The sequence below is a fragment of the Micropterus salmoides genome, unplaced genomic scaffold (genome assembly GCF_014851395.1).
Source record: "Micropterus salmoides isolate LMB-PRFRI ecotype aquatic unplaced genomic scaffold, ASM1485139v1 Ms_hic_scaffold_3964, whole genome shotgun sequence".
Taxonomy (NCBI): domain Eukaryota; kingdom Metazoa; phylum Chordata; class Actinopteri; order Centrarchiformes; family Centrarchidae; genus Micropterus; species Micropterus salmoides.
This window is the reverse complement of record NW_024043333.1, coordinates 11,467-22,353: the sequence shown is the minus strand read 5'-3', so window position 1 is coordinate 22,353 and position 10,887 is coordinate 11,467. Positions and strand designations below refer to the sequence as shown.

General features: G+C 41.5%; 1 long non-coding RNA gene across 1 annotated transcript; it reads right to left on the bottom strand.

The window, feature by feature from the left end:
• Nucleotides 1-282: 282 nt before the first annotated feature.
• LOC119885225 lies at nt 283-6,908 on the bottom strand. The gene is made up of 3 exons (XR_005441216.1): nt 6,699-6,908; nt 6,292-6,395; nt 283-476 (listed from the first exon to the last, which is right to left on the bottom strand). It is a non-coding gene; the product is annotated as an uncharacterized LOC119885225 (long non-coding RNA).
• Between the last annotated feature and the right edge of the window lie 3,979 nt (nt 6,909-10,887).

Here is a 10,887-nt window from a genome sequence, read left to right as displayed (position 1 = left end):
TTTGAGAAATGAATCACTCTTTCCTTGGGAGAACATATTTTATTTATTTATTAAAAACATAACTGTGTATCATTAATCTGAAAATTGTGATCCTTTTTGTAGAAAAGTGAAAGGTTTGGCATTTATAGGTGCATAAACAAGGTTGCAGGTTTTTAGCTACAGCTACAATTTGGTGAAGGTGTTAGTCTTCAGCACAATCAAACACAAACACCGACATACATATTTTACAAACATACAAGAGCACTTATTACTAAAGCTTTGCATAACATACATACTTACATAAAAGCATTTACAAATATATGATCTTGAAAAAAGTTATCCATCAGAGTTATGCAATTTTTTCACAGATCCATTGCAGAGAAGTTTGACATGACAGGTCGTTCCAATGAGTGTCATCAGCATTGATTTGTACACAGTCCTCTTCACCCCACCGTGGGCTCCCACCACCATTATCAGGCTGATTTATCGCCCAGTACCTAGCAGTTCAGTAAACAAGTAAATCATGACACTGTTTTTTTACTTATTGAACACAGAAAAAACACGGTGTCTAATATCATCTTACAGTTTTTCTTAGTCACTTTGGTACATTTCACAGAAACCTTAGCCAAAGCATACATCAGAAAATACTTCAGACACTACACTGTAATGTCAACATGGCTCAACATTTTGACTATCTTGTTCATAAACAATGACACAAAGACTTGTCATTCTGATGGCACTGACAAGTTCACTGAATTAAATATTTACTTTTGAGAGATTAAGGATTTTTTTTAGTTACAGGCTTTTGCAGGTAATCCACTGTGTTTTTCTGTTTGTAACTGTTAAGTTACAAATGCAAATGTTGAGGGGTGGCAATGGTGCAGTATTTAAGGTACATGTCTTTGGTATGGGAGACCTGTGTTCAATTCCCATTTGTCACACATCCACCATTGCATATACAGTATACGCGTAAATGTGAACCCTGGGAAGTCTCTTGCTATGTATACTGTTTATATCAATTGTAGTGATGAAATGAATATATGCCATATTAACAACGTGCAGCATTGTGCATTTTCAATCATTGTCATCAAAACCCTAGCCATAGTTTACATCAGAAAATTGCTATAGACTTCCAGTTCATCTGAAGGATGGCAGCGTAGGAAAAGGGCTCTTGACAAAAGTAAAAGGAATATGCCCCTGTAGGCGAAATAACTCACGTTTCATATTTCTCTACAATTTGTTTATTTAGAAAGGGGGTGAGAATGACGTCTAAACAAGAGTAAAAAGTCGATTCTGTATATTGATAAAACTAAAGAAGTGAAGCAAGAAGAGGATGCTAACTCCACACTTGCTGGCCAGGGCAGCGACAGAATGGAGAGCGATGAAGACCCAGTGAACCTGACACTAATCCTCAGAGAGATACCGGGATTTCAGAAAAGACAACAAAAAACAATTGGAAGACATTAAGAGAGAGAAGGGGCAGGAGGAGAAGGAGGAGGACAGGGAAGAGAAGCAGCAGGAGGAGAAGGTAAACAGAACCAGACAAAACAGTGACAGGTACAGGGGCAGTGTGTTTTTAGAATTAAAGAATGGATTATTTACTACTGATCTTCTCGTGCATATGTACAGTGGATATAAAAAGTCTAAACATCCTTGTTAAAATGCCAGGTTCTTATGATGTAAAATAATGAGACAAAGATAAATCATGTCAGAACTCTTTCCACCTTTAATGTGACCGATAATGTGAACAATTCAAAAGAAAAACAAAGGGAAATCTTCGAGGGGGAAAAATGAAAAATAAAAACCTTACAATAACCTGGTTGCATAAGTGTGCACACCCTCTTATAACTGGGGATGTGGCTGTGTTCAGAATTAACCAATCACATTCAAACTCAGGTTAACTAGAAGTCATTACACACATGCCATCATTTGAAGTGACTCTGATTAATCACAAATAAAGTTCAGCTGTTCTAGTAGGATTTTCCTGATATTTTCTTAGTTGCATCTCCGAGCAAAAGCCATGGTCCGCAGAGAGCTTTCAAAGCATCAGAGTGACCTCATTGTTGAAAGACACAAGTTGGGAAACGGGTACAAAAGAATTTCCAAAGCATGAGATATACCATGGAACACAGTGAAGACAGTCATCATCAAGTGGAGAAAATATGGCACTGTGACTGTGACTTTACCAAGAACTGGACGTCCCTCCAAAATTGATGAAAAGACGAAAAGAAAAGTGTTCAAGGAGGCTTCCAAGAGGCCTACAGCAACATTAAAGGAACTGCAGGAATTTCTGGCAAGTACTGGCTGTGTGGTACATGTGACAACTATCTCCCTTATTCTTCATATGAATGGGCTATGGGGTAGGGTGGCAAGACGGAAGCCTTTTCTTACAAAGAAAAACATCCAAGCACGGCTGAAGTTTGCAAAAGCAAACATTAAGTCCTCCAAAAGCATGTGGGAAAATGTGTTATGGTCTGATAAAACCAAGGTAGAACTTTCTGGCTATAATTCCAAAAGGTATGTTTAGCGCAAAAACAACACTTCACATCACCCAAGGAGCACCATACTCACAGTGAAGCATGGTGGTGGCAGCATCATGCTTTGGGGCTGTTTCTTCAGCTGAAACCGGGGCCTTAGTCAGGGTGGCGTCAGCACGCTCTTCTTCGCATTGAGCCGCAGCCCCAAACGCTGAAGGTGGGCGAGGATGACATCTCGATGCCGAACCGCTAACTGCCGAGACTGAGCCAAGATGAGCCAGTCATCAATGTAGTTTAATATGCGGAGCCTCAGCGGGGCCAGAGCTGCATCCATGCATTTGGTGAACGTGCGAGGAGAGAGTGCTAGGCCGAACGGAAGAACCCGATACTGGTACGCCGCGCCCCCGAAGGTGAACCTAAGGAACTTCCTGTGAGAGGGACGGATGGAGATGTGGAAATATGCTTCTCGTAGATCTGTCATGACAAACCAATTGGATGTGACTGATGGCGGGGATGGTAAGCATCCTGAACCTGAATCTCCTCAGAGATTGGTTCAGGAACCGCAGATCCAAAATCGGACGCAACCCATCCATCCTTCTTCGGAACTATGAAGTACCGGCTGTAGAACCCGGACTCCCTGGCTGGGAAATAAGCTCTCTGGCCCCGTTTTCCAGCAGAGAGCGAACTTCCCCTCGGGGCTGGTGGCCGGTGTTATGCGTAGGTCCCCGGTGGCACCTTGAAGCGGAGGACCGCCAGGGAAAACTCGCCAGCGACCCACGGTGTGTGAGCCCAGACGGCGGGAAAAACAGCACCTGTTGCCTGAGCCGCCACGAGGGAGGGGACCTCGGTCAGCCTCCCGGGGGGCTGTTCCCTGCGTTTCTGCGTGCTGAAACCTGCTGACGACAGCATCCACTGCCTCACCAAACAGGCCAGTAGCCCCTCGGGGCTGGTGGCCGGTGTTATGCATAGGTCCCCAGTGGCACCCTGAAGCGGAAGACCGCCAGGGAAAACTCGCCGGCGACCCACGGTGTGTGAGCCTGATCGTTTTCCAGCTGCAACCCCTCGAGGCGGGCAGACTGGTGAGAGCTCGCTGGCGGTTAGCGTATCCCGAGCGCCAAGACGGCGGGAAAACAGCGCCTGTTGCCTGAGCCGCCACAAGGGAGGGGACCTCGGTCAGCCTCTCGGGGGGCGTCAGGGTTTGTTGAGGGCGACTACGGGAAGCGACGCTTCGCTTCTGGCTCCGGCGGTAGGAGCTAGACGAGGGCTGAGCTTGTCTCTCTTCAGCCGTCCTGGATCCAGACCGGCGGGGGAGATATTGCTCAAACGCCTCTCCCTGCGTTTCAGCGTGCTGAAACCTGCTGATGACAGCATCCACCGCCTCACCAAACAGGCCAGTAGGAGAGAGGGGCACATCCAGGAGAAAAGCCTTCTCCTTCCCCTGGATGCCCGAGAGGTTGAGCCACAGATGGCGCTCCGTAGCCACCAATGCTGCCATGGAGCAGCCAAAGCTTAGTAACACAGACCGTTTAAGTTTGTAGCTCTACGGAGCTCAGTCAGGTCCTCCTCAGAGGGACCTCCCCCTAGGTCATAGTCTTGAGAAGATCGGCATGGTACGCCTGCAAGATGGCCATGGTGTGCAGGCTTGCACCAGCTCGACCCACTGCCATGTAGGCCTTGCCCACCAAAGCGGATGTTTCTTCTGACACAGCTTGGTGGGGAGTGCCGACATCTGAAGGAACGAAGCGAGAGTGGGAGAAAGATAGCTCACGAGCGCTTCCTCCCCCCAAGGCATCGTTCCGTTCTCTTTAGCCGTGTTTCTGTCACGCTGCTGTAGTCCAGCAGAGGGGACACAGTCAGCCGTGCAGAGCAGCTTTTTTTTTTTTTGGTCTGTTCCATAATTTACATAACTCATTGTGCAAATCAGGAGAGAACGCGGGGGTGGCGCTCAGGCTGCAGAAAAGCTCATAGAGGTTACTCCCCGCCTCTCATATCTGGGCGCGGTCTGATGACGTCTGCCCGGCTCCCGGAAGTCATCCTACAAGATGCTAAGCACATCTAGCTCCTCAGCCTCCCCAAACTCATACCTCAGGCGGGAGAAGGCCGAGAAACGGACTCCCAAACGTGGGAAGAGAGGAGGCGGAGTCAGCAGACGAGGAACGGGAATAAATCAGAGTATAGGAATAAATATAAACGAATCAAGACACAAGCAGACACATCCCCACTGAACTAACACCAACAAGGAACACAAACAAAGCTAAGTAAAACACTGAACTGGGAGCTAAGGCATCAAGAAGACAGACATGAGTGACAGACAGAGACGGACATGAGTGAACCCCAAAACACAACAGACTATATAACTGATACTGGACACAGGACAGAACCCAAAACAATAAGACATGAACCGAGACACAGAACGAGGAGCTAAGACACAGAATACAGAGCAGACTAAACTAAAATAATGCAGACGAAGAACAAGAAGTAAATGCTAAAACATAACTGAGGCACAGGACTGGGAACAAAGACAAAGAACTAAAATACAGGACCAAGAGCTAAGATAAAAGACGAGACATAAACTACTAAGGACAAGGAACGAGAGAAACAGGCAAATAGACATATGAAACAATGGCAAAAACTCAAACTCACAGGGAAAAAACTACAACTCATAACAAAGACAGAGCTTCCTTCTATCAATTCATCACTTGTGTTAGATTTAAATGTGTCTCTTCAGTTTTCTGGTGCCATTTCAGGTATGTGTTGCCTTGCAGCCATCTTTGGCTCAATACTTATGGAAGTTGACAAAACATAGAAAGTCAACAAAATGCATTACATTATCAACAAGTGAAAACAAGCTATTAGGTAAATAGGTTTCCTCCCTATCTTATACTCATACCCGTCATTGCAATTTTTTCCTCACTACTCTTCTTCACTCTTTTCCTCATCTGCCTTCTTAGACTCATCCTCACAATCACTCTTACTTTTCTTTCCAGCAACTCACTGTTTTCCTCACTACTAAATCCTTATTCATCCTCACTACCATCAACTGGAAGTGCCCTTGTCTTTAATGAACCATAGAAAACCTTTGTGTTCATCCTCTAAATGGAAGAACAATGTAACCCTATATAAGCATGTGCTCTGCAGGCAGGATAACAAAGTGTAAGATTAAAATATCCGGTGTAATACATAGTGTAATTTTTTTATTACAGTGTTATTACAACAAACATTATCAAATGTATAATTAATTAATTAATTAATTAATGTAAAATGAGAGAAAATTATGTTAACTGTTATGCTTTTGATCAGTACATAAACCGAATGCACAACACCAAAAAATGGCATGGCAGGATTCCATAATTGTATGATGTTGCTTCAAGGCAACATTTGCATTTTAACTATTTTCCATTATATAATTATCAAATAAATTATATTAAACAACTAACAATGAAACTTAACTTACCTATTATTGTGAATATAATTTTTCTGGGTCAAAAAATGGCTTTGAGGGCAGTTTAGTGCAGAGAGTAAATGGAGCTGAGCCATGTGTCAAAAGCAGCAGTAAAAGGATTCCTAATGAGTGCCAGAGAATCATGTGACAAATTTTAACACTGCTATTGGTTTCCTTAAGGCCCTGCAACTCTTTTAAAGTAATGCATCATATTTTGGGATGTTTGATGGAGGTGTACTAGGGCAAAAAGGGTATGTTGCCCAGAGGCAACACCGTACCATAGAGGGATATATATATATATATACATACACATATTTATATGTATATATTCTGATAAACAACTATGTATGTATGTATGTATAATGTCTGTATTCAACCAAAGCAAAGTCTTACTTCCGAGTAAATGGAGTTCCATCTATCCATTTCCAGACACCCTCCTGATCTTTGTCGTTCAACCCAATCCAAATGGTTTTCTTGGAAAACTCTGAGACAAACTTCTGTTCAATGTAAATAAATCCACATTATATTTGAGTTTTAAAAACAATATACATGCAGTTTGTAAGTATTTATCTAAACTTATCTAGAAAAAAGTAAATAATAATTTAAAATGTAAAATCGTTATTGTAACCTAGTCGTTAAATATTGTTGTGTATGTTCAGATATGTATTGATTAAATACATACACAGTATACAATGGTTTTATAATTGTTCTAAAACATAGAAAAGGTAATGGTAACTAACACAGTTACAAAACACACACACACACACACACACACACACACACACACACACACACAGTACCTGCTCTTCAGGGGTGTTTATCACCAACAGATCTGCTCCTTTGCCTTTACAGTCCTCTCTGCCTTTATCCCAAGAACCAGACTTATCAGAGAGGAAATAACAGTTATGACTGAACATCTTCCATCCTGCAGGACAGGTTTTCTCTGTAAGATACATCAAGAGGCATTATAGATCAACATTACACTCATGTCTATATAATTGTAAAGTTAGTTCTATAGAACAACTAACATTAGGTTGGTGTAACTTTGTTGAAACGTTTGACTCCAAATTCTTATTTTTCAGCATTTTTTAATCTGATTGACTGATTACGATGGTAATTATACACAGAACATAACAAAAGTTCAAAAAGACAAAAGATTTTGCACCATATATGTTGTCTCATTTACGAGTTTCATCTTATGTGGTGTGAAGCCAAGACAGCAAGACAGAATAATTAGCAGTGTGGTCAGCAGTTTGGCATTCAGTATAAAACTGTAGAATTTGTCATCTTCGAAAAGAGAAAGATTTTTTGTCACAATGTAGTGACACGCAAAGAGGACACCATTTTGCCAGTGGTCTATAATCATGTATTGATAAATACATCACACATTTATGTTTGGCTGAATCATACTGTAGGTATATTCAAAAAGCAGAGTGACTAAATCATTGAATTTCTGAGTAAATGTTAAAAGATACACAGCAAGTAAATCTAAATACCACATGCACACGGTTTGGACTAACTCTGAAGCTTTTCCAACTCTTCAGTCCTTTTAATGAGGCTGGCATTCAGCAGGTCTCTCTCTTTAGTCAGGGAAGAAAGCTTGTTATCTCTGGCCTGGAGAAGCTCAGTCAGGTTCACTTTGATAGAGGAGAGTTCTGCAGCTGAACGCTGTGCTGAATCATGGTCTGAAATAATCAAGAGACATTTCTCTGAAACACAAGATACCTTCTGCATTTATGTCAGACAGAAACAGTTATTGTATTTCAGGATATTACATATTATTTGCCCCAAGATTATGGAATATGATTATACTTTACCAACCAATGAAATATTGCCACTCAAAGAATGCAGTGAAACTCTATGGTAGACTTTAGTGAGTGGAACATATTTAACATGAATTTAAATGGGCCATCACTAACATAAATCAGCTGGGGACATGTCCGCACTACTTTTTGAAAAGGCTGATTTTGTCCCCATCACTTTTTGAAAGCATTTCTTAGAATAGTTCTCAAAAAACTTGCAACAGACATATAACTTCAACAGTTATATTTTTATATATTGAATCTTCACCTGCCACCTAAATTTTGTGTTTCCCTTTATATAAATAAAACATTTCCACCAGAAATCAGTGCAGAAAATGTCTCCAGAATGCAAGAAAATAAGTAGGCCTTATGGAATGCTCACAAATTTCAGGGGGAGCCCCCCCCCCCCCCCGTCCCCCTTTCATATATTTCAGTATTTAATATTTCTTTCAGAAAGTCTGGTAGTTGTGAACCCAGTACTTTGCCTTGTCTTGTGAGCTAATCAGCGTGTCATCACACCCCTAATCTGAGCCCTTATGTCCCCCACCACTTTTCAACACAAAGTGACACCCTTGCAAGCCTGTCAGCAGTAGAGTAAGTAAGTTGCAAGTAAGTTGATGGATAAATGCTGAAATGATTCAAATATGTCACCATTGTTTTGTTGTTCAAAATACTGAAAACAAGACAATAAACCAAACAAATAGATCAGAAAAAATCCTGGACGAAAAGTGAAAAAGTGACACAACGCATTCAAAGTAGAATATTGCTCCTATAATCATAAGTTCAGCGTAACATTAACTTCTAAATGTTAACCAGACTCACGGTGGACACCGAGGCCAATTAGCCCAGTAGAAAACACTTAGCAACCCCAGGCGAACTGATCTGTATGTAACAGATCATTTAAGATGTTCTCTGAATCATGTTCTATACATGACACTGTAGTGGATCCTGACCTTCATGTTAAGAGACAGCTGTGCAGAACCCACACAGGCAAGCACTCACTCTGTTTGGACAAACTCTGAAGCTTGTCCAACTCTTCAGTAATTTCACTGAGGCTGGCATTCAGTCGGTCTCTCTCTTCAGTCACAGAAGACATCTCGTTATTAATGCTCTGGAGACGCTCCGTCAGGTTGGCTTTCACAGTGGAGAGTTTTGCAGATGAATCACGTACTGATTCATGGTCTGGAATAAATCAAGATACATGTTTCTTAAACAGAAAATGCTTATTCTGGCTTAAGTTTCTATGCTTAAGTAAGCATTTTGCTACTCTAGCTGCTTGGATATGACTTTGGGTCGTATCCAAAATCATGGGTGGGAAAAGTAATTTTCATAACAAATATATTTACAAAACAAGCACTTCATGAGGTCAATGTTCAATTTTATTATGTGGTGCTTTTCAAAATCAGATGTAAAAAGTGCTTAAATGCAAACAAGTAAAGAAAAAATGACAAACACGTTCATCTTTCAGAGCAGAATAACGCTCTTGAAAATCACAAGTTCAAACTGACGTTAATGTATAAAAAAACAGACTCACAGTGAACACCGAGGCCAATGAGCCCAGCCATCAGGAAAACACACAGCAGCCCCAGACAGAGAACAACAGCTCCATGAAATCTCCTTTCTGAGCACCTGGGACCTGAACACAGAATACAGTCAAGGATACAATAATAATAATAATGACAGATAATAATACACTTTTCTGCAGAGCTCAGTCAGTCAGCCTCTAATTATTCTTACTTGTCTGAGTTTGTGATGGTTTGGAGTCAAGACATTTGTCATATCCAACATTTACATAGATTTCCTCCATCGCTCATAAGAATGCTAAATACTTTGCGAAGAATCGACTTCACAGCACAAGTTACTCAACATGTAAATGGAGAAACTCTTGTTGGTTTCAGTTGTTTTAAACTTTAGCTTATCAGGAAGTCACACATCATAGATGGGGAATATAGTTTGTGTGACACACGCCTGTCACTACACTTGAAACATGAAATATTAGAAACTACATTTACTTAAGACGTTGCTGAGGAGAGGGATGTCTGGATTACAGTGCTTAATCTGCTGTAGAAAATGTATGGTTAACACAAATGCACAACATGACTTTAAACATGAATCTGTATTCTTCACAGTTTGAGACGACTCGCTAAATATATCTAAAGAGCCCCCTTTGTTGCCCAGACTTCCTCCAACCACCGGCGGATCAATGAATTTAAGGTTTCTCAGCCTGGTCTGTCTCTTCAGACAGCCCGAATACCTTTTTACAGTGTGACGGATGGATCCAGGTGGCTCATTCAGCGATCTTTAGTGCTGTGGCAGTGGTGAGTAGGACATGGAACGGGCCTTCCCACCTTGGACTGGACGAGGTCTTTCTTTTTATGGCTTTGATCAGCGCCCAGTCCCCTGCTGTACCGCTGGATCTTCAGGTGTCAGAGTGGTTCCTGGAACAGAATTAACGGAAGAGATCTCTCTCCTTGTTAACATTTGTGCCATATAATCTGCCAGTGTCTGTTCTCTTTCTTCATCAGCTCTAAGAAATGGTTTAAGCTGTGGAATATTGTATGGTCTGCCATACATCATCTCAAAAGGAATCAGTCTTGTTGATGTAGGTGTGGTGAGGTGCATGTTCAATACTACTAGGGGGAGACAAAACAACCAGTTCTTGACTTTAACCTTCTTTGGATAACCAACTTTCCTGTCTCTACTACAGTTTTCTACAGTTTTGATTTTATCGTTCCATTATGTCTTTCCACTAGTCCTGCGGACTGTGGGTGGTATGCACAGTGGTTTTCTAGTTTGATCATAAGTGTTTGTGCCATAAATGTCATTATTTACAAAATGTGGGCCATTGTCAATATATAGTTTCTCTGGGATGCCATACCATGGGATTATTTCTTTTACTATAGCTTTAGCTACTGTTAAAGCATCAGCGTGTGCACATGGAAATACTTCAACCCACTTTGTAAACATATCCATAATTACTAAACAATATTTCTTTCCTTCACATAGAACCTTTTTTGCTGTAAATACTTTGCTACCATCCCTCCTGTTGAGACATGGCATGGCCCATGGCTCAGTAATGCAGCATATTTAAATAAGCTGTTGGGAAGGATAGGTTTCCCTTCTGTTCAGGTATATAATCCTGTGTCTGCGTTTAATATGGCTCCTTTGTTTTTCCATTTTGCTTTCT